General features: G+C 40.3%; 1 protein-coding gene and 1 non-coding gene across 17 annotated transcripts in view; both read right to left on the bottom strand.

The window, feature by feature from the left end:
- Positions 1-22,777, bottom strand: part of LTBP1 (latent transforming growth factor beta binding protein 1) — a 476,142-nt gene that overhangs the window by 242,373 nt on the left and 210,992 nt on the right. The window lies entirely within an intron of this gene.
- Positions 20,799-20,909, bottom strand: LOC128585047 (U5 spliceosomal RNA). The gene has a single exon (XR_008379797.1). It is a non-coding gene; the product is annotated as a U5 spliceosomal RNA (small nuclear RNA).

Raw genomic sequence — 22,777 nt, 5'->3', positions numbered from 1 at the left:
TCCCCAAACCCCTACCTGCTGCTGTCGCTGTCATGGGCTCCGCAGTTCCAGCCATACTCTACATTCGGTCTCTTCTGGCCACTCCCTGCTCCCTACACACATGTGGCCCCGTAGTGTCTTTCTTCTTCCTCCCCATCTAATCCCCACACTTCACTACCCAGCCCAGGGTTCCTCCATGCAAGCACTCTCTTCTCCCTAAAGGCCCTCCCTGAATGATGCCAGGGTATAGCTGGCAGCTCCCACTCTCTGCCACACACTCTCAGAGCAATAAATGCGAGGGACTTGAACTATGACGGCCTGACTCCCCTGAAAGGCCAGGAGTTGTGGGAGGAAAGAAATCTTTGGGGCCTTGCCTTTTTCAGCTGCTCATCCCTAGAGCTTAGCAAAATGCTCAGCACAAATACGCCTCATGATAAATGTTTCCTTGAATGACTAAATGACTTTTTAATGAAGTTTTTTTAAATTGGGAAGCCATTCGTATGCTAAATTCCCAATTTTCATGATTTGTTTTGCAAAGTCTTAACACTGTCTTGCCTAACACACGATCATCTGTCCCTATTAGTGATTCACTTTTATTTTTTCCAAATTATTCATTTTAATTATTATTAAAACAATACCTTTCCACTTATTTTTGATCTGTCTACATAATATTTAATTAAATAAAATGCAATTTCAGGTCAGGAACAAAAGAGCTGCCTCCTGGCCAGAATACAACCCAGCTCTGGGAGGTGTAATGTGTGGAAGTAAGCCCAGGAGCAGCTATCTGCTAGGCGTATGCAGCACACTGTGGGCATCAGTGTACTTTTAAAAAGGAGTAGAGGGCACTGGTTAATTTGAAAAGTCAGTTATGTGGAGGTAATTTTAGAGCTTCTACTGTGCACTGCTTAAACTTACATAGCAGAACTTTCCAGAGTCAAACACTGAAGCTACTCAGAGCCACTCAGAGCCATGTGATTCATTACTGACTGATGGGATGAGCCAAAATGTGAGCCTTCCATTTAACTTAAATAACTCGATATGTCAAGTTCAGGTTATTAAAATATATCTATTCATTCCTCAGGGCTCTGTATATACTTCCTCAATCTGGAACATTCCATTAAATCAAGACAATATGTATCAAAACTGACTTCCTGAAGATAATTCCTTCTAATCCTCAGTATTGGCCCATGAGTATGTTTCTAATTAACTCTCTTGAGATATAGCTCAGACTCTGGCTAAATTGACTTTTGAAACATCCTAGTGTATACTCTGATACTCAGTTACCACAATAAAACAATTGGAGGTCTAGATTTTGTGCAGGATAAGAATCAGAGACATGGAAGGAAAGTAAATTAAAACTACTATCATTAATCAGGACTAGAAAATTTTCCAAATCCTCCTGGCAACTCTCCTAAATAAACCAAATATCATCAGAGAAACTACTTGGGTATACAACGAAGAATTTCAGAAACTTTTCCCTTGTATTCCTCCCGTTTCTCTCTTTCTCTTTTCCTTTTATGGGCTAGACAGTGAAGTTAAGGCTATTATATAAGGATGTTTTAAATCAGAATTGAAATATACCATGATGTGACTTTTTTACTGACATAATACCAAATATTTTCACAAATGTCAATCATTTCTCTAATGTTTACAAACTAAAAATTTTACCACTTTGATTTCAACATGAAGTTGCATAATTTACAGCAGATCCATTCCCAACAATAAGGAAAAAAGCAAACCATAAATGACTCATAGAAGGATGTGCATCTACTTTTAGAGTTAGGCTATTGTGGGAGGGGTAATTTCCAAAACTGAACTAGTAACTTGAAAAGCTAAAGGGGAAAAGAAAAAGGTATTTTACACACTTTGTATTTACTAACAGGTTCAACGCCATCAAAGCTTGAAACCTAGCTGTTCTCAAATGCATACTCTCATACTCTCACAAACCCTTTGGAGTAAAGCATTTTTACTAGTTCGCTTCTAAAATCTATTATGTCTCTTTATGGAACTGATGCAGTTCAGCAATCTTGACCATAAAAGTCACATTTTCTAACCCATTACTTTTACCAAGAAAGAGAGTTAGCCAGCAAAAATGATAGTAATTATACTAATTTAAAAAAAATCCTGAATGTAATAAAATCACCTTTTCTACAGACATTTTTACAGTATGAAGCTTAAAGTCTAATGTGCCAGAAGATACCTGTATTGGGAGCTGAGGAATCTCAATCCCAGTTGTGGGTCTATATCACAACTAAATGGCCTTATGCAATTCAATTCAGCTCTCTGGAACTTGGTTTTCTAATTGGTTAAATGAAAGACAGAAATTCCTTCTCCATTAAGTGTTTATGGTTCTGTAATCTATTGAGTCTTGAAGAATACTCCTTAGGAGTCATCGACATCAGAGCCTAGAGTCTTCCCTGCCCCATAAGTTGATGTCAATGGTGACCAAGTTCACTGGTGTTTTCTCTTCAGCGTCTCACCTGTTTCTTTCTCTCCATTCCCTAGTGCCTTTGTCCAAGTTTAGACTCTCCTATCTTTCACAGACTATGGCAAAGCCCCTACAGGCTCCCTTATCTCTTTTTCTTACCTTCTCCAATACACTCTTCTCTGCCACACAGCCAGTATATATACTTCCTGACCCATCAGTTGATTCTCCTACAGGACCTTTTCAATGGTTGTCCATTTCAACCAGGAAATCAAATGACTCCCAGTAGACAGAACATCTCACGCTCCCAGTCCTGAATCCCTGCCAGCGCACATGCTATTCTCCAGGACAGATTCCGAAAGAGTTCTTCTTCCAGCTCTTCCTTTTTCTTCAGTTTTTGGGCCCTACCACTACTCTGTGTCCTTCAAGTGAAGGCTTAGGCCTGCCTGCATCTCTGTACCATCTGCACAAATACGCACCACACAGAAGCTGTAATGATGTGTACCTTCTCATGTACACCTAAAAAACTGCTTCATTAGGTGCCAAATAAATGTCACAGTTTGAATGAACATCAATAGAGCCAACTCTCCAGCCTGCTAGAGGATTTAAAGTAAATTCTCTTCAAATCTATCTATGGATCAATTAAGAGCATTTTTCCCACTACAGCTTTTTATGTTACTTTTTATTCCAAATGATATCAAAATAAGTAGAGTTATAATGCATTAAGTGAAGGAGAAGTTTTCAACTAGCATTCCACATTATTTTAGACTGTTTCCAATGCTTTTCTACCATAAGATAGCAATAATCACTGAAAGACTGAACAGTTCTGCTACCCTAGTCACAAGCCTCACATTATCTTAGCCCATTCAATATAGCGTCTGGAATACTTTTAAGACCATATCTTGTATTTTTTCCATCATTTTTAGCATACTGGAATACGTCCAATGTCAAGTGCCAATTTCAAGTCTTCCAAAAGCTTCCTATTCCTCAGATCTAAAAGGAACACTTTCCTAAACTCTTTACCAAAGCCCTCTGCTTTATGCTTCTAACATACACTTGTGCTGTTTCTGTTGACCCCAGGTCTACCAACAAAGGTTCCTAACTGTATCTGGCAGATCTCTTCTGAATCCTTCTTATAAAATTCAACTAATTGCTCACTTATGTTGTTCATTTCCTATCAAAAAGAAAAAAAAGAACAGTAAGAAACTAGAACAAAACCGTATCAATCCCCTTCTTGAATATGAAACCTCTATATCACTGGAGGAGAAAGTCTATACATATGGATAAACTTACAACTTATTCATAATCTCCACGAGTGATTTATGACCAGATCTTTAAGCTGCTAGCAAGCAGATCAACAGCCAGACAGATGAAAGACAGCGAATCGTACTTGTCAAATATACATGTAATCAATATGGTCCTATGGATTAGGAAAGCTTAAACTTCAGCAGAGGACAAGAACAAAATTTCTGCTTTCACCATCAGTGTAAAAACATTCAGTGTTCTTTTTTTTTTTTTTTTTTTTTTTTGTAGAGACAGAGTTTCACTTTATTGCCCTCGGTAGAGCGCCGTGGCGTCACACAGCTCACAGCAACCTCCAACTCCTGGGCTTAGGCAATTCTCCTGCCTCAGCCTCCCGAGTAGCTGGGACTACAGGCGCCCGCCACAACGCCCGGCTATTTTTTTGTTGCAGTTTGGCCGGGGCTGGGTTTGAATCCGCCACCCTCGGCATATGGGGCTGGCGCCCTGCTCACTGAGCCACAGGCGCCGCCCTACATTCAGTGTTCTTAAAATTAAAATGGAAAATTCTGGTTTTCATAGCCCAATACCCCACATAAAGAGGAAAAACCAAAGATTGATAGACTTTTCCAAGTAATTATTAGATCTATAGTTGTGACATCCAGTCAGAATTCCTAAAGCTAACAAGAAAAATAATCATTAAGGACGAATTTTGACTTTCTAGGATGCTGCCTGACCACTTATCTCTGTGCTCATGTATTATATATGAATCTACTGAAATACATACAAACAAATGCAAATCTATTAAATAAACATGATGAATCGAGAAACTTCACCCTTTAATCTGGTACCACAAATTCAACATTTCAGCCAGAAAATGTAGATAAGATGATACTACTGTCTCCCTCCAAGTTTGCTTTCTTTGAGCCAGACAAAACACAGAAATTATTTATCTGTGGCTGCCACTCTACTCTAAAAACAATTAGTCTATCAACTAAGTTCTTCAGCATATGTTCCTCAAGCTTGTGTGACACTATCAAGGAATGCTGGCAGGCAGGCCCACTTTTAGCAAGTCATTTCATCTCCACTTGAAACAAGCAATTCAAAAACCATAGGGGATAAATAAATAATTGAATAAAAACTGTTTGGAAGTACAGAAAGAATTACATAGTAACTAACCAAATGGTTCGTCATTTTCAAGACCAATCATCAGTAAAAGCTATCATCTGAATGTTTAGTCTAACACACAGGTTCATTAATAAGCCCAACAAACTTGTTGAAAGGTTTCTACTTTCTTTATTAATGAATTAAAAGATATTAACTCTTTGTAGCTAATAAAGTAGTACACAAAAGTGGTAAACATAATAACATATCTGCTTTAAAATGCTTGAAAGCCAACATTAATATTATCTGTTCATGCATATGAAAATATTATTTGTTTGCAGAAGGCAAGGACAACTAAGTCTCCATAAAGAAGTGCCTATCTGACCTCTACATAACAGAAAGGTACGAACAACTGTTGAGCTTCTATTTTTACAGGGTACTATATTCATTGTTTCATCTTCCCCACGGCAATTCTGTGAATGACATGGTCTTACACCAAGTTACAGAAGAGAACCAAGATTTTGAGACATTTAGTGGTGTGATTTGAGATATTTCTCCTCAAAGCACACCACTAACGCACACCAGGATCAATATTCAGGGCTATCTCCAAAATATACACATTGCCCCAGTAACTTCAGGGAAGACCAGGAAGGGACAGAAAGGCCCAGTCTTCACTGCCATGACTAAAAACACGGCTGCAGAAAACACTCCCAGAAGCAGCAATGACAGGGCAGCTGCTGTACTCCCCTCTCCTGTAACAATTACCAACCTGTCATGGCTCTTGCTGGACCTAGATGTAGACTCTGAATCCATCTTATCATACTACGCTCATCAGCCACAGAGAGAGTTGATACATAAAATAAAATCTATTTTCCATCCCTGAGTAAAGCAACACAAAGACTGACAATAATGAGGAAGAAATGATTGCTACAAATCACAAGCACCAAAAACCTAGTCGACAGTATTCTTATCTATTAATAAAATCTCTGGTTATTCTCAACAGACTTGGAAAAGTTTTATCTATGTCAACCCACCTGTGCTGAATTTCCATACTATTTAATTTATTATACTAGTCATCCTTAGAGGAACACAATAGAGGGACGATGTGATACATCATCTGTAAAAGCTCAGAAACCAGCTAGAGGAAACAGAACTTACAGAGGCATTCGAGCTCTTGCAAGGGCCACCCAACGACGCTGACACAATCAATCAAAACATTCCCTTGGAAGCACTGTTGCCCTAACCACATGAATGACCTGCTCCAAATCATTCCAAGGCACTTGGATTCCATTAAATTCAAGTTTTGCTCTTCATCTACCAACAATTAAAAGGGGCAGGTTTCCTCAAGACCCTAATAAATTTTCCCTGTGTGGCTACAGAAATGGAAATTGCCCATAATGGTTATTTTTACAGTTGGGTTTTTTCTTCCTCTGGATTGAAAATTCTACTTAAAATTTAATAGATCTAACTTTCCTGATCAGTAAATGAAAATAACATTCCCATTGTCCTCAGAATGAAGAGAAACAGCATGTGAAAATGCCTAAAACTACACTGAGTACACAGAAGGTACTCAGTAGACAGTTTCCCTTTCCTTCTCGCTCTGAATCAAATCTTTCCCTACAGTTTTGCTGCAGGAATTCTTCTCCAATAATCCTGTAGGTTATCACACAGGAAACTAAGTAAGTAGTTCCAGCAGGTCAGTGGGCCCGCAAGCAGACACACAGCACTGGAGTTCTTCTCCTTCTCTGTACTATTTAAAAGTATCATTTAAAGACTTGAATGGATTGCGCACAAAGAATAAGAAATAGAAGAAATGAGGAACACAAATTCTTTCTCTGGCACCTTTAAAAGGTGCTAGATAGGAAGAACAAGCAGTGACAACTTTTTGTTAACTCAAACACAACAGCTCAGTGAGTGAACAGAGCTGGCTGGACCCTGGCTTTACAGAGGACACCATTTTCTGAAGGACTGTTTTACCAGTTATTTAGCTGCAGCCTGACAGAACCCATATGTTTCATTGTCTACGACAGGACCCGCTTCAGGTGGAGGACCACAGCAGCAAGCACACTGCTCACCCCTGTGAAGACAAGTAGGCCGTGGTCAAATCTGGGCACGGGGGGTCAAAGGAAGCATGGCCGTCACTACTGCAGCCACAGTTGCCAGGCCGATGCTGTGTTCCCTCAGCCACACATACTCGAGGTGGGGGCTGAGCAGACCCTAACCCCACTACAGTCCCATCTCACTGCATTCCGCCTGGCCATGAGACAGGCACACGAGGTATCTTCATCTCGCCTTAACTGAAACTCTCGAAAGAAATGTGAAGTTTCCTATTTCATTATACAATGTGCTAGACTAAGAAGGTATCATCAGTATTGGAGCGTAGAAAAAAAGGTGCACTCTGTGTACCGTTTTGAGGTCATTTAGAGTTTTTTTGTCATCACAGCTACCTGCTCCATTTAGAGCTGTTGTTCTCAACCTCCCTAATGCCTCCTAATGCCACGACCCTTTAATACAGTTCCTCATGTTGTGGTGACCCCCAACCATAAAATTATCTTTGTTGCTACTTCATAACTGTAATTTTGCTACTGTTATGAACCGTAATGTAAATATCTGATATGCAGGGTGTATTTTCATTGTTACAAAGGGGTCGCGACCCACGAGAACCGCTGATTTAGAGGCTCAGGGTTAGAGGGGAGGGGATAGGAGAGAGGGTGGGAGGGGGAGATTCATTGATTTGCAGTGTTTAAAAGTTATTGCCAAGAGACTTGAGTTTATGTTTTAAATTCCAGGAAGTAGAAGTGTTCTGGTTAATACATGTGAATCACTGGAAAGAAATCTTCCATTTTCTGGCTAGAAAGTGACTCCTTCGATAACCACATTGTCAATGAATCATAAGTACTTTATTACTCTACTTCCTTTCTATGATTCTAAAAACATGTTACTCAGGACCCTCCTCCAGGAATTAGCCAGGGAAAAGTCAGTCTCCCTGACTTGAGCTCATCCAGGATGCCCTGTCTCAGTTCTTCCTCTGGGTAAATTCCAGAAAAGGACACCACTGTGGCGACCATCTTTAAAAAGCCCAGCAGAAATGCTTGTGAACAGTTAAGTTGCAGCCTCCGTGGCCTGTCAGTGCCCCAGGATACTTCTTCTGCGTAACTACTTGCATTTTCAACTCTTAATCCCTGGATACCTGGGTTGGATAGTCTATACCAGGCGTCCTCAAACTGCGGCCCACGGGCCACATGAAGTGGTGTGAATTGTATTTGTTCCCGTTTTGTTTTTTACTTCAAAATAAGATATGTGCAGTGTGCATAGGAATTTGTTCATAGTTTTGTTTTTTTTTTTAAACTATAGTCCAGCCCTCCAACAATCTGAGGGACAGTGAATTGGCCCCCTGTTTAAAAAGTTTGAGGACGCCTGGTCTATACAACAATCTCTATCAGAAGTTTACACAACATAACCTGCTCACTCTTTTGTTCAACAAAAGAGTTCAACAAAACTGAGGAATACTGCCGTACATATCTATTGTCTCTTGAGTATGGTCATTCTAGCTTGCCCAGATACCCAAAGACTCTTACCCTCAACCTCACTTGGGTGGGAATAAGGATCCATGAGAAATGAATGCCTGCATTTCAGCAGCTGTGACAGAATCCCTAGTCTATGACACTCATGTCTTATACATACATGCAAACTGCATCAGAAATCTCCACGCAGGAGCATCCTAAAGCCACTTCAAAAATGTCCCAGATTTAAAAAAAAAAAAAAAACTCCTCTGACAATGCAACAGGAGTCAGAAGCTGGGTCTGACTCTGAGTTTTAGCACCATTACCTTGAGGTACTTACTCACTTCTCTCCAAAGCTTCACTTTTCTGATCTATATAATAGAAAAGAAGAAGAAGAAGAAGAGAAGAACTCAACGATCCCTAAGCTCCTTTCAGCTCTAAGCTTTTCCCATTCATTTCTCAAAACAATTCTCCACAGATTTCCATAAAATGTTCACTCCTCTTGCACCCAGGATCACTCGTACCATGGGTTAGATCATCAGAAACACACCAGTGACAGTCAAGGAGCCACATCTGAAATAGTTTTTCCCCCTTTGCTGCTCACAGCCCTCGAAGCACTTCACCTTCATACGCACATGAGCCACGATTCCATTCTGACTAACAACACCTTAAATAATCACAGACAGGAAAGACTCTCTAGGATCTGAACACCTTTCTTTGATGTTGAACATACACATTTTTCAGCATCTCTTATTTCAAGTTTGAATTATATATTAAATGTCCTGAGCAAGAACTCTAGAGAAGGGGGAAGATTATGTGTGTTTTCCATGCATGCCTTGAGTCCAAACAAAACCTCAGCTCTTTAGTTACCAAGCGGGCAGCTGCCAACTGTCATTTGCAGAATTGTCAGATTTTTAAATTCTTCACGAAAATGCCAAATAGTAAATCAAGTAGAATCAAAGTTCTCTGGGTTCTTGTAAAATTCATTAAAACTATATGTAGTAAGCAATTTATTTGAAATAGACTTGAAATTGTAGCCAAATGACATGAAAATATTGATGTACTAGGCAATGCTATCGATTCATGCCTTTTTAAAGTTTAATTTAATATACACAAGAAATTAAATCCACAAGGTTGGATAATTAAGTTCGCAAACTCGTCCAGAAAAAGTGCTACATACCTTATTGCTGAATGTCACTCCAGCTAGCTGCAAAGTCCTCCCCCAGAGAAGCTGGGCACTGATGCCACTGTCTAGTCCACCCTTCAAAGCAATTTTGGAACCCTTTTTCTAGAATTGCCATCTGAGCTGTCATCAAATGAGGTCTGATAATTAAGTTTGTGAACTCATCCTAGAAAAAGTGTTACATACGTCATTGCTGAACATCACTGTGGTTGCCTTCAGTCACCTTTAGCCATCCCAATCCAATATCCATTGATATTTAGCAATGAGGTACGTATTTCTACGATGAGTTCGTGAACTTAATTGTCCAACCACATATACTGATTACATTTGTTGATACCAATCTCTTATATCTTACAATACATTAAGTTCAGTTGCTATAAGCTCAACAAATTTGCATTTTAATGCAATCAAATGATGTACGATACTCAACAAGTGATAATAACCAAAAGTAACATCCAAAATATCGAAATTACTCTGCTGATCATAAAACATTTTTGCAAACCGGGCTTTCATTTAACCATTCAAAATCCTATATGGTGGGTATTGTTCCTCCCATTCTACAGATGACGAAACAGTTTACACTAGCTCAAGACAGAGCTCAGATCAGGACCCAAGAGTCACTGAACAGCATGAGTCAGATGCAATAAAGGAAAAGTACCCTGTGGTCTCTCCAAGCCAAGCAGAAAGAAGATAGAGCCACGAGGATGACAAATATGGTCTTTTCCCTAGAGAATTCCCTGGAAGCTCCATGCCAGCCCCAGAACTGAGAGCTTGCAGCAAAACCATGCACAGGTTAAAGCCTGACCCAGGGTTTCTGAGGGATCTGGGTCTAAAACTTAGCTGCGCTATACTTGCTAGCTCTGTGGCCTTTGCCAAGTTACTTAAACTCAGCTTTCTCATCTATGAAATGATCCTAAGAGCCCGATCACTCAGCACTTTGTTGCAAGGATAAGACTAAACAAAACGCTGGGCATGCAAAAGAAATTCAGTGGTGGTAGCTATTAATTTAAGATTTCTGACCTTCTCCAATATATCTATGTGCTACTGATCAGCAAAATTCAGGGCTTATTCTGGTTTCACCTGGTTTGTTGCCTAAGACTGAAGTGAAGAGGTACAACAGCTGATTAAAGGAAAAAGAGTCCAGATGCAATGGCTCAATGCCTATACTCCAAGCACTTTGAGAAGGTGAGGCAGGATTGTTTGAGGACATGAGTTTAAGACCACTGTGGGCAAGATACAAGACCCACCTCTACAAAATATATAAAATTTAGCCAGGCATTGGTGGGACATGCCTGTAGTCCAAGCTACTGGGGAGGCTGAGGTAAAAAAAATCACTCAAGTCCAGGAACTCAAGGCAGTGATGAGCCTGAGTGATAGAGTGAGATCTTGTCTCTAAAAATATATAGTAAAATAAAATAAAGAAGAATTGGGTTTGGTATCTTTATTTAACAATATGTTAGACAACATCAGTTTTATATAAATAACAAGAAACAGATTGATAAATTTTATTACATTAAAAAAAATCCAAAATTTTTGTATGTCCTGAAAATAAACAAGCAAAGAGAAAAACCACCACAAGCAGTAGAAAAGAAAAGTGGACAAAGGAGAAAAACCTTTAGATCAGTGGTTCTCAAACAGAGATAATTTTGCCCTCTGGGGCCATTTGGCAATGACTGGAGACAGTTTTGGTTGCTACGACTGGGGAGATGTGGGTTGCTACCTGCATCTAAGGGTAGAAAGGAAGGATGCTATAAACATCCCCCAATGCACAGGACAGCCCTCCAAAACAAAGAATTATCTTCCCAAATATGAATAATACTAACACTGAGAAACCTTGTTTAGATGCATGAAAAGACACTTAATCTAAATAATCAGAGAGGCAGAGTTCAAATGTGTACTCTGTAACCGAAAGAGTATTGTGATACAGATGACCTCATTTGTACTGCTAGGAGTACAAATTGGTTCAAATTTTATAGTAGATAATTTGGCAAATATCTGTTAAAATTAAATAAGCAGATACCCTTTGATGTAGCAATTTTGTTTCTACAAATTTAACCTCAGATAGTGACAAAAATATATTAAAACTTTCATTATTCACCACAGCTTGGATTATAACAGCAGAAGTACAAAGGCAAATGTCCAATAATTCAGTCTTAAGTTATATGACGGGATGGAATATTACGCAGCCTTTAAAAAACCAAGCCAGGTCTATCTGTACTGATATGGACTGTTAAATGAACAAAGCACAGTATCATACAGTTAATAATACATCCTGGCAGTTCCTAGGCTGAAGTACATTTGGGTTCTGGGAGAAGACACAAGCAGGAAAAGAGTGTTTGCCCCTAGGGAAGAGTTTAGAGAATAAAAAGGAAACGAAAACTTACTTTCCTCAGACCACAGTAAGTTTTCTTATCCCTTTTAAATTTTGTGCCATGTGTTACATATTCAGAAAAGTTAATTATTTTTTTAACGATGTCACACAAATCAACTTTAAAAAGAAATCCACCTTCAAGTCTAGTCAACTGTAATTTTAGTATGAGTAAAGAGCCAGTCAAGAAACAGAGGCACATTCAAGCATAGCAAAATGACAGTTTAATAAAGAGACTTCCCGATAACCATGGGTTAGAAAAGCCAAGAACTAGCAAAGAGAATGCCTCAAGATGGCAGCTATGGCATAGGGAGAGGAGCACAAAGACCCCCAGGGACCCTGCAGGAAGGAACTGCGGGAAATAGAAATTCAACCTCTCTTGACAAGATGGCGGACTGAAGCCAGCTTTCAACAAAGGCTCCCGTCCAGAAGGAGAGTTAAGGGACAGGAATTTAGTAAGTATCCTGGTGGACTTGAGCCTCACCAAGAGAGAAGGCTGAAGAACGCACATCAACACCGCTGAGGCAAATTGTGATCACAAGGACGCAAACAAAAGGTACAAAATCCACCACCAAGCGGACGGGAGTCCCCCTCCCCCATGAGACTGGCTCGAGAGCCCCACAATTGAACAAGCGGGCAGAAATTAAAGGCCCTCCCACTACACTCCACGGGAGAGACCTTCTAAAAACTGGACCTACCTCCCCTACTGGGGTGCCGTGGCGTTCTCCTGCCGGACATAGGGCTGAATAAAACTTTGGGAATCCTTTGCCGGCAACCCTGAATCCCCGGCGCTCCCCTCCCGCCCACTGAGGTCTGGAGGCCTGTCCCCCAGGACTTCGGATCCTTGGGTGATTTCTCAAGGGGAGTGGACAGTCCCCGAGTTGCGACTGGTCAGCATTGACTCTGAGGCGCGCAAGTGAGGAGAGGGCACCAGGCTGAGGGGGAGTCACGCCTCGCGGCACTTCCCTGTGGTACAGTGCACCAACCCTCCCCGGGCATAGGGGGCCCAAGACTGAATCAGACTCTGGCCTCCCCGCTGAGAGCTGAGAACCCCTACTCTCACTCGGGGTCTGAGGGCCTATCCCCCTGGAGTTCGGCTCCTTGGGTGATTTCTCGAGGGGAGTGCACAGTGCCCGAGCTGGTCAGGTCAGCGCTGACTCTGGGATACGTGAGCGAGGAGAGGGCACTCTGCTGAGGGGAAATCAAGCCTTGGCGGCACTTCCCTGCGGTGCAGTGCAGGAGCCCTCCCGGACCGTAGTATTGCGTAAAACTGAATGAAACTCTAGCTCCCCCCCCCACTCCCAATCGGGGTCTGGGGGCACATCCCCCAACAGTTCTGATTCTTGGGGGATCTCTTAAGGGGTGTGGACCCAGCACAAACTGCGGCCGCTCAGTGCTGACTCTGGGGAGTGGGACAGAGGAGAAAAGGGTCGCCTGAGTGCCCACACCAGAGCAGCAGTTCCCTGGAGGTAGATCAACAGCCGATTTTTCTTTAACGGCAGAATGCTCACTTCTGGATATTCTGAGGCCACACCCCCTGTCTCCCTGGGCAACCAGAGGAGGCCAACGGTGACAAGGCTCACAAACCCGGGAAGCTTCCAGGGCGGGGCCAACCCAGAGAGGTGCTCAGACGCACTTCTCCAGCAGCAAAGACGTTTGAACTCAAAACAGCCCATCTTCTGTAGGCGACGACAGGAACAGAGACAGAACCTCACAAAGTTGTCTGTTCTGTTCTGTTAGCAGCATCCATCAGGGACGGGGCTAAGCCTGAGTGAACACCTCCTTCCCATCACCTGCATCAAACACTCAAAGATGTCAGGCCCCATCTCCTCCTGCTAGATAGCAGCAGTCTGCGGGGGCCTGGCAGACTTCATTGCGATTCAGGCAGGTGCAAACCCCTGGAGTGTCTGTTCACTGCAGGCAACTGGGTTAGCCATCTGCAGAGATACCAGTGACTGGGTCCGACGGAGGGGCAAAGTGGGGAAGGAGACGTCAACCTTCCCAGACTGCTCTGTTTACTGGGTGGCTCCTCCTGACTCCACGCTGCACTGGGGTGAGCTGTGTCAGAGGAGTCACCAGGCCCCTGTGATCCAGTTCCCAGAGACCTCTTGAACACTTCCACCCGAGACAAGTGCCGATTGAGACAGTTGATTCGGACCTTTTGAACTGGGCTAATAGACTGAGGACTTTTCAGGCGGTGCCCTGGGTGTGCGATTGTAGGAAGGTTTGATTCTCCTTGTCCAACTGGGGACAGAGGTGGGCAGGCGGGGTGACTTAATTGCTGATTTTTCCACACAGCTGAGACTTCAAGCCAGAGTAGAAGCTGCAATAGGATCGAACAGAAACCAGCTGAAAACAAGACAGAACCACTTTGCTCCACCACACCAGACAGGGCCCCAGTTTCTCAGGCCACAACACTGTACGGGCCCTCGATAAAACCCCAGGGGAAAAACCAAAGGGAGTAAACCATGGGGCGGAATCAGCGGAAAAACTCTGGTAACATGAATAACCAGAATAGATCAACCCCCCCAAGAAAAGATACGGCAGATGTGATTGAAGATCCCATTCATAAACAACTGGCTGAGATGTCAGAAGTCGAATTCAGAATTTGGTTTGCAGACAAGATTAATAAAATGGAATTAGGAATTCGAGGAGAAATTCAAAAATTGTCTCAAGAATTTAACGAATTTAAAGACAAAACCACCAAAGACTTAGACACACTGAAACAAGAACTTACAGCCCTCAAAGATATGAAAAATACAGTAGAATCCCTCAGCAACAGAATGGAGCAAGCAGAAGAAAGGATTTCTGACATTGAAGATAAAGTCTTAAAACGCTCCCAATCTCTCAAAGAGGAAGAGAAATGGAGAGCAAAAACGGATCACTCACTCAGAGAACTCTCAGATAATTCGAAAAAAAACAACATAAGGGTTATAGGAATTTCGGAAACGATGAAGTGGCTGCCAAGGGCACAGAGGCCCTTCTACATGAAATTATGAAAGAAAATTTTCCAGACATGCCTAGAGAATCTGAAATTCAGATAGCAGACAGCTTCAGAACCCCAGCACGACTCAACCCCAATAAGCCATCTCCCAGACATATCATAATTAGCTTCACTAAAGTTAACATGAAAGAGAAGATTCTCAAAGCAGCCCGGCGAAAGAAAACTATAACGTACAAAGGTAAGAATATTAGAATAACTGCAGATCTCTCTGCTGAAACTTTTCAAGCCAGAAGAGGCTGGTCATCAACTTTTAATCTCCTAAAGCAAAAAAACTTTCAACCCAGGATCTTGTATCCAGCTAAACTGAGTTTCATCTATGATGGAGAAATTAAATACTTCAATGACATTCATATGTTGAAAAAATTTGCCATAAGTAAACCAGCTCTTCAGGATGTTCTCAGACCTATCCTCCACAATGACCAACCCAATCCTATACCACAAAAGTAAACTCACTCAGAAACTTCGGATCAAACTCCAACTTCCACACTGGAGAAAGGATTAAAAATGTCCACTGGACCTTTGAAAAACTCGATACCCAAAATTCCACCAGACTTATCAATACTCTCCATCAATGTGAATGGCTTAAACTGTCCTCTAAAGAGGCATAGGTTAGCTGACTGGATACAAAAACTCAAGCCAGATATTTGTTGCATACAAGAGTCACATCTCAACTTAAAAGACAAATACAGACTCAGGGTGAAAGGATGGTCATCCATATTTCAGGCAAATGGTAATCAGAAAAAAGCAGGTGTTGCAATTTTATTTGCAGATACGGTAGGCTTTAAACCATCAAAAGTAAGGAAGGACAAGAATGGTCACTTCATATTTGTTAAGGGTAATACTCAATATGACGAGATCTCAATTATTAATATCTATGCACCCAACCAGAATGCACCTCAATTTATAACAGAAACTCTAACAGACATGAGTAACTTGATTTCCTCCAGCTCCATAATCGTTGGAGATTTCAACACTCCCTTGGCAGTGTTGGATCGATCCTCCAGAAAGAAGCTGAGCAAAGAAATCTTAGATTTAAACCTAACCATCCAATATTTAGATTTAGCAGACATCTACAGAACATTTCATCCCAACAAAACTGAATACACATGCTTCTCATCAGCCCACGGAACTTACTCCAAAATTGATCACATTTTAGGTCACAAGTCTAACCTCAGTAAATTTAAAGGAATAGAAATTATTCCATGCATCTTCTCGGACCATCATGGAATAAAACTTGAATTGAGTAACAACAGGAATCTGCATACCCATACAAAAACATGGAAGTTAAATAACCTTATGCTGAATGATAGCTGGGTCAGAGACGAGATTAAGAAAGAAATCACCAATTTTTTGCAACAAAACGACAATGAAGACACAAACTATCAGAACCTCTGGGACACTGCAAAGGCAGTTCTAAGAGGGAAATTTATAGCACTGCAAGCCTTCCTCAAGAGAACGGAAAGAGAGGAAGTTAACAACTTAATGGGACATCTCACGCAACTGGAAAAGGAAGAACATTCCAACCCCAAACCCAGTAGAAGAAAAGAAATAACCAAAATTAGAGCAGAATTAAATGAAATTGAAAACAAAAGAATAATACAACAGATTAATAAATCAAAAAGCTGGTTTTTTGAAAAGGTCAATAAAATAGATAAACCTCTGGCCAACCTAATCAGGAAAAAAAGAGTAAAATCTCTAATATCATCAATCAGAAACAACAAAGACAAAATAACCACAGACTCATCAGAAATCCAAAAAATCCTTAATGAATATTACAAGAAACTTTATTCTCAGAAATATGAAAATCTGAAGGAAATAGACCGATACTTGGAAGCACACCACCTTCCAAGACTTAACCAGAATCAAGTGGAAATGTTGAACAGACCCATATCAAGTTCAGAAATAGCATCAACTATACAAAACCTCCCTAAAAAGAAAAGCCCGGGACCAGATGGTTTCACGTCAGAATTCTACCAAACCTTTAAAGAGGAATTAGTACCTATATTACTCAACCTGTTCCAAAATGTAGAAAAAGAAGGAAGACTACCCAACACGTTCTATGAAGCAAACATCACCCTGATCCCCAAACCAGGAAAAGACCCAACAAGAAAAGAAAATTATAGACCAATATCACTAATGAATATAGATGCAAAAATATTCAACAAGATCCTAACAAACAGAATCCAGCAACACATCAAACAAATTATACATCATGACCAAGTTGGTTTTATCCCAGGGTCTCAAGGCTGGTTCAATATACGTAAATCTATAAATGTAATTCAGCACATAAACAAATTAAAAAACAAAGACCATATGATTCTCTCAATTGATGCAGAAAAAGCTTTTGATAATATCCAGCATCCCTTCATGATCAGAACACTCAAGAAAATTGGTCTAGAAGGGACTTTTCTTAAACTGATAGAGGCTATCTACAGCAAACCCACAGCCAATATCATATTGAATGGAGTTAAATTGGAATCATTTCCACTCAGATCAGGAACCAGACAAGGCTGCCCATTGTCTCCATTGCTTTTCAACATTGTAATGGAAGTTTTAGCCACCGCAATTAGGGAAGAAAAGGCGATCAAGGGTATCCATATAGGGTCAGAAGAGATCAAACTCTCGCTCTTCACAGATGATATGATTGTGTATCTGGAAAACACTAGGGACTCTACTACAAAACTCCTAGAAGTGATCAAGGAATACAGCAGCGTCTCAGGTTACAAAATCAACATTCATAAATCGGTAGCCTTTATATACACCAACAACAGTCAAATTGAAAAAGCAGTTAAGGACTCTATCCCATTCACAGTAGTGCCAAAGAAGATGAAATATTTGGGAATTTACCTAACAAAAGACGTGAAAGATCTCTATAAAGAGAACTATGAAACTCTAAGAAAAGAAATAGCTGAAAATGTTAACAAATGGAAAAACATACCATGCTCATGGCTAGGAAGAATCAACATTATCAAAATGTCCATACTACCCAAAGCAATATATAATTTCAACGCACTCCCTATTAAAGCTCCACTGTCATATTTTAAAGATCTTGAAAAAACATTACTTCGTTTTATATGGAATCAGAAAAAACCTCGAATAGCCAAGACATTACTCAGAAATAAAAACAAAACAGGAGGAATCACACTACCAGACCTCAGACTTTACTACAAATCGATAGTGATCAAAACAGCATGGTATTGGCACAAAAACAGAGAAGTAGATATCTGGAATAGAATAGAGAACCAAGAGATGAATCCAGCTACTTACCGCTATTTGATTTTTGACAAGCCAATTAAAAACATTCAGTGGGGAAAAGATTCCCTATTTAAAAAATGGTGCTGGGTGAACTGGCTGGCAACCTGCAGAAGACTGAAATTGGACCCACACCTTTCACCATTAACTAAGATAGACTCTCATTGGATTAAAGATTTAAACTTAAGACATGAAACTATAAAAATACTAGAGGAGAATGCAGGGAAAACCCTTGAAGAAATTGGTCTGGGTGAGTATTTCATGAGGAGAACCCCCCGGGCAATTGAAGCAGCTTCAAAAATACACTACTGGGACTTGATCAAACTAAAAAGCTTCTGCACAGCTAAGAACACAGTAAGCAGAGCAAGCAGACAGCCCTCAGAATGGGAGAAGATATTTGCAGGGTATAACTCTGACAAAGGTTTAATAACCAGAATCCACAGAGAACTCAAACGCATCAGCAAGAAAAAAACAAGGGATCCCATCGCAGGCTGGGCAAGAGATTTGAAGAGAAACTTCTCTGAAGAAGACAGGCGCACGGCCTTCAGACATATGAAAAAATGCTCATCATCTTTAATCATCAGAGAAATGCAAATCAAAACTACTTTGAGATATCATCTAACTCCAATGAGGCTAGCCTATATCACAAAATCTCAAGACCAGAGATGTTGGCGTGGATGCGGAGAAAAGGGAACACTTCTGCACTGCTGGTGGGAATGCAAATTAATACATTCCTTTTGGAAAGATATATGGAGAACACTCAGAGATCTAAAAATAGATCTGCCATTCAATCCTGTAATTCCTCTGCTGGGCATATACCCAGAAGACCAAAAATCACAACATAACAAAGATTTTTGTACCAGAATGTTTATTGCAGCCCAATTCATAATAGCTAAGTCATGGAAAAAGCCCAAGTGCCCATCGATCCACGAATGGATTAATAAATTGTGGTATATGTATACCATGGAATACTATGCAGCCTTAAAGAAAGATGGAGACTTTACCTCTTTCATGTTTACATGGATGGAGCTGGAACATATTCTTCTTAGTAAAGTATCCCAAGAATGGAAGAAAAAATACCCAATGTACACAGCCCTACTATGAAACTAATTTCGGACTCTCACATGAAAGCTATAACCCAGCTACAACTTAACAATAGGGGGAAGTGGGAAGGGGGGGGTGGGTAGAGGGAGGGGAATCGGTGGGATCACACCTGTGGTGCATATTACAGGGGTATTTGCGAAACTTGGTAAATGTAGAATGTAAATGTTTTGGCACAGTAACTGAGATAACGCCGGAAAGTCTATGTTAACCACTGTGATAAAAATGTGTCAAATGGTTTATGAAGTGAGTGTATGATGCCCCATAATCATATCATTGTATACAGTTATGATTTAATAAAAAAAAAAGAAAGAAAGAAAAAAAAAAGAAATTCAACCTCTCGCTCCTCCACCCTCCTAAAGGAAAAAAGAGCCACTGATGACGCCTGGGACACAAAGATGGTAAATTCTCAGCACGGATGCTGTTAAACACGGTATTTTGACTGCTGAAGAATGCTCACGTCTCTGCCTGTTAACTCCAAATGAAAAAAAATTTAAGAAACTGTTCATGTTAGTAAATTAAGATAAACCTGGGAATTGGCAAAAGATAAATAAATTTACAACATATTACAAAAACTACCTCTTTGTTTACTATACACCTATTTGCTATTACCATCAACCTCTGGTAAACATCATTTACCCTCTATCTCTGTGAGAGCAATTATTTTAATACTTAGCTCCCATGTATGAGATTATGGACAGTTTGTCTCTCTGTCCCTGACTTCTCTTAATATAATGTTCTCCAGTTCCATCCACGTTGTTGCAAACGGAAGGATTTTGTTCTTTTTTAGAAGAAAGGAAATCTCATTGTGTATACGTACCATAATTTCTTTATCCATTCATCCACTGATGGGCACTTATGCTGATTACAAATCCTGGCTATTGTGAATAGTAACTGCAATCAACATGGATGTCTTTTCCATATACTGAATTCCCTTTGGATATACACCAGCAGTGGGATGTAAGGTACTTCTATGTTTAGTTTTTTGAGGGATTCCCATGCTGTTCTCCACAGTGATTGCACTAACTTACATTCCCACCAACAGTGTTCAAGGATCCCCCTTTCTCAACCTCCTCACCAACATTCGTTATTGCTTGTCTTAATTTTTTTATTGTAGCCTGGCCAAAGCAAACCCTCAAAAAATTAGCTCATGACTCAGAATGTGATAAAGAGCAGCCCCCTAAAAGACCCAGGTTTGTCTCAGCCTGTTTCAGCCTTAGTCCCCCGTATGTTCCCCCCAGTTAATTTCGAAGGCAAGGTTTCAGAATAGAACAGGGAAGTTCTCCGAGTTCCCCCAACTCCCTAGCAATGGCTAAACAATGGTGAAAAACTTGCCCTATCCCCAACCCCCCAGCAATGGGTAAACAATAATGGAAAAAATTACCTACACAAAGTTCCCAGGCTACTGTATCTCCCAAGCTGTCTCCATGCCACGCAGTTGCCACGCTGTAGCCCAATTCTGTAACCCCGCCCCTGGGCTAACTAACTGCCACGTTATGCTTTTGTTTCTGCTTGCTTGCATGGCAGCAAAAATGGTATAAAAGTCCACCTGCCCCTCACTTTGGCGCCATTTGCCCTTTGGGCAGCGGTCCCCTGCGCAGGTGTAATAAATCACCATCTAATTTATATGTGAGGTTGGGTCCGAGTCTTTCTTCCAGGTGGCAAATGTTTACAACAAGAATTGTTCCTCTCCACAGAAATCTTCAGTAAAAGGCGAAAGATTTAAGTGATCTGAAGAGAAACCAGAGTTGCCTCTCTTTTTGATAAAAGCCATTTTAACTGGGTTGAGATGATACCTGGCTATAGTTTTGATTTGCATTTCTCTGATGAGTAATGACCCGGCACATTTTGTCATATACCTGTTGGCCATTTGTATGTCTTCTTTTGGGAAATGTCTATTCAGATCCTGCACCCATTTTTAAATCATATTATTTAATTTGACTGATGGTACAGAGGCTGGTAAAGGTTATGAGGGAGATGGGGGTAAAGTCAGTATTGTTAACATGTGCAAAAATATCATTAGATAGATCAGAATGAACAATATTTAACAGCAATATTTAATATTTAATATTGTGACTTACTGTTATTAAATAACAATATTTAATAAAGTGACTAAATAATTAACAATAAGTTATGTAAATACTTTAAAATAATTAAAAGACCAGAATTAAAATGTTCCTAACACAAAGAAATGATAAATACCTGAGGTAATGTATACCCCAATCACCCTGATTTAATTAATATATATTGTATGCCTGTATCAAAACGTCATATGTACCCTATAAGGATACAACTATTATGTACCCATAATAACTTTTTAAAAATTTAATAAAAAATTTTAAAAATGGGCCAGGCACAATAGTTCACACCTATAATCCTAGCACTTTGGAAGGCCGAAGCAGGTGGATTGCTTGAGCTCAGGAGTTTAAGACCAGCCTGAGCAATAGTGAGATCCCACGTTGACTAAAAACAGAAAAATTAGCCAGGGGGTTGTGGGGGTACCTGTAGTCCCAACTTCTAAAGAGGCTAAGGCAAAAGGATCACTTGAGCCCAAGAGTTTGCTGGGACTTATGATGCCACAGCACTCTAGCCAGAGTAACAGAGTGAGACTCTGCACTACCCCTCCCCCGCCAAAAAAAAAGGAAAGATAAAAAAACAATCAATTAAACATCCTATGTACTCAATACTAAATTGAAACTAGTACATTAACAAGTATAGGCCCACAGAGAAAAACACAATTAAATTCAATAAGAGGGGAGAAGGTAGGGGATTCACTAAGTACTCACCTATCATCTGTACAATGTACAGGTATATGGCATACTTCCTGGGTTAAGGACTAAACTACAACTTGGACTTTACCTTACAAATGCAAACAATGTAGCTAATATTAACAATGTAACACTCATATTAATCACTCCCCCAAAAAATAAAACAAAAAAATCAAGAAGCCAAAAGGTGGGGTTCTAAATGGTAAAAACATAATAATAATAATAATTAAAAAATATAAAAGAGACTCTAGAGAACTAACCCGTCCTGCTACCACGTAAGGTCACGATGAGAAGGTGCTATCTATGAATCAGATATCAGGCTCTTGCCAGACATAAAACCTGCCAGTGCCTTGATCTTGGACTTCACAGCTTGTAGAACTGTGAGAAATAAATTTCTGTTGCTTATAAAATAAAAAATAATAAAACTATGTTCCTTAAGTTTCAAATTGACTTTAGACTTTCCCCCCTTAGTGAAGTGATTTAAATCCATGTGGCTCAGATTTTTAATGCTAAATGATACATTTGCTATAGTTTGTACCAGGGCCTCAGTACATTCTAAGGCATGCAAACCCCTCATTTCAGTTTTCTTTAAAAAAGAAATTAAAACTTAGTCCTCCACAGCCTTATTGGCCCAACCAGACTCAATCCTTTCATCCTGCTCCAAACAAGCTGTGCTTCCTTCAGGCCACCATGGAGTTATTCTGTTTCTGGCCAAAATCTTCTGAGAACTTTGTTTATAAAAACTAAGCAAAAAAAAAAGAAAAAAAAGCCGAGTCATTTGTATGCGTGTCAAATGTATCGGTCTCAGGTTTTCTGATTGAACTTTTCAGGCTGATGACACGTTACCACAC

This window comes from Nycticebus coucang, chromosome 4 (assembly GCF_027406575.1).
Source record: "Nycticebus coucang isolate mNycCou1 chromosome 4, mNycCou1.pri, whole genome shotgun sequence".
Classification (NCBI taxonomy): domain Eukaryota; kingdom Metazoa; phylum Chordata; class Mammalia; order Primates; family Lorisidae; genus Nycticebus; species Nycticebus coucang.
This window is presented reverse-complemented; position numbering and strand designations above follow the sequence as displayed.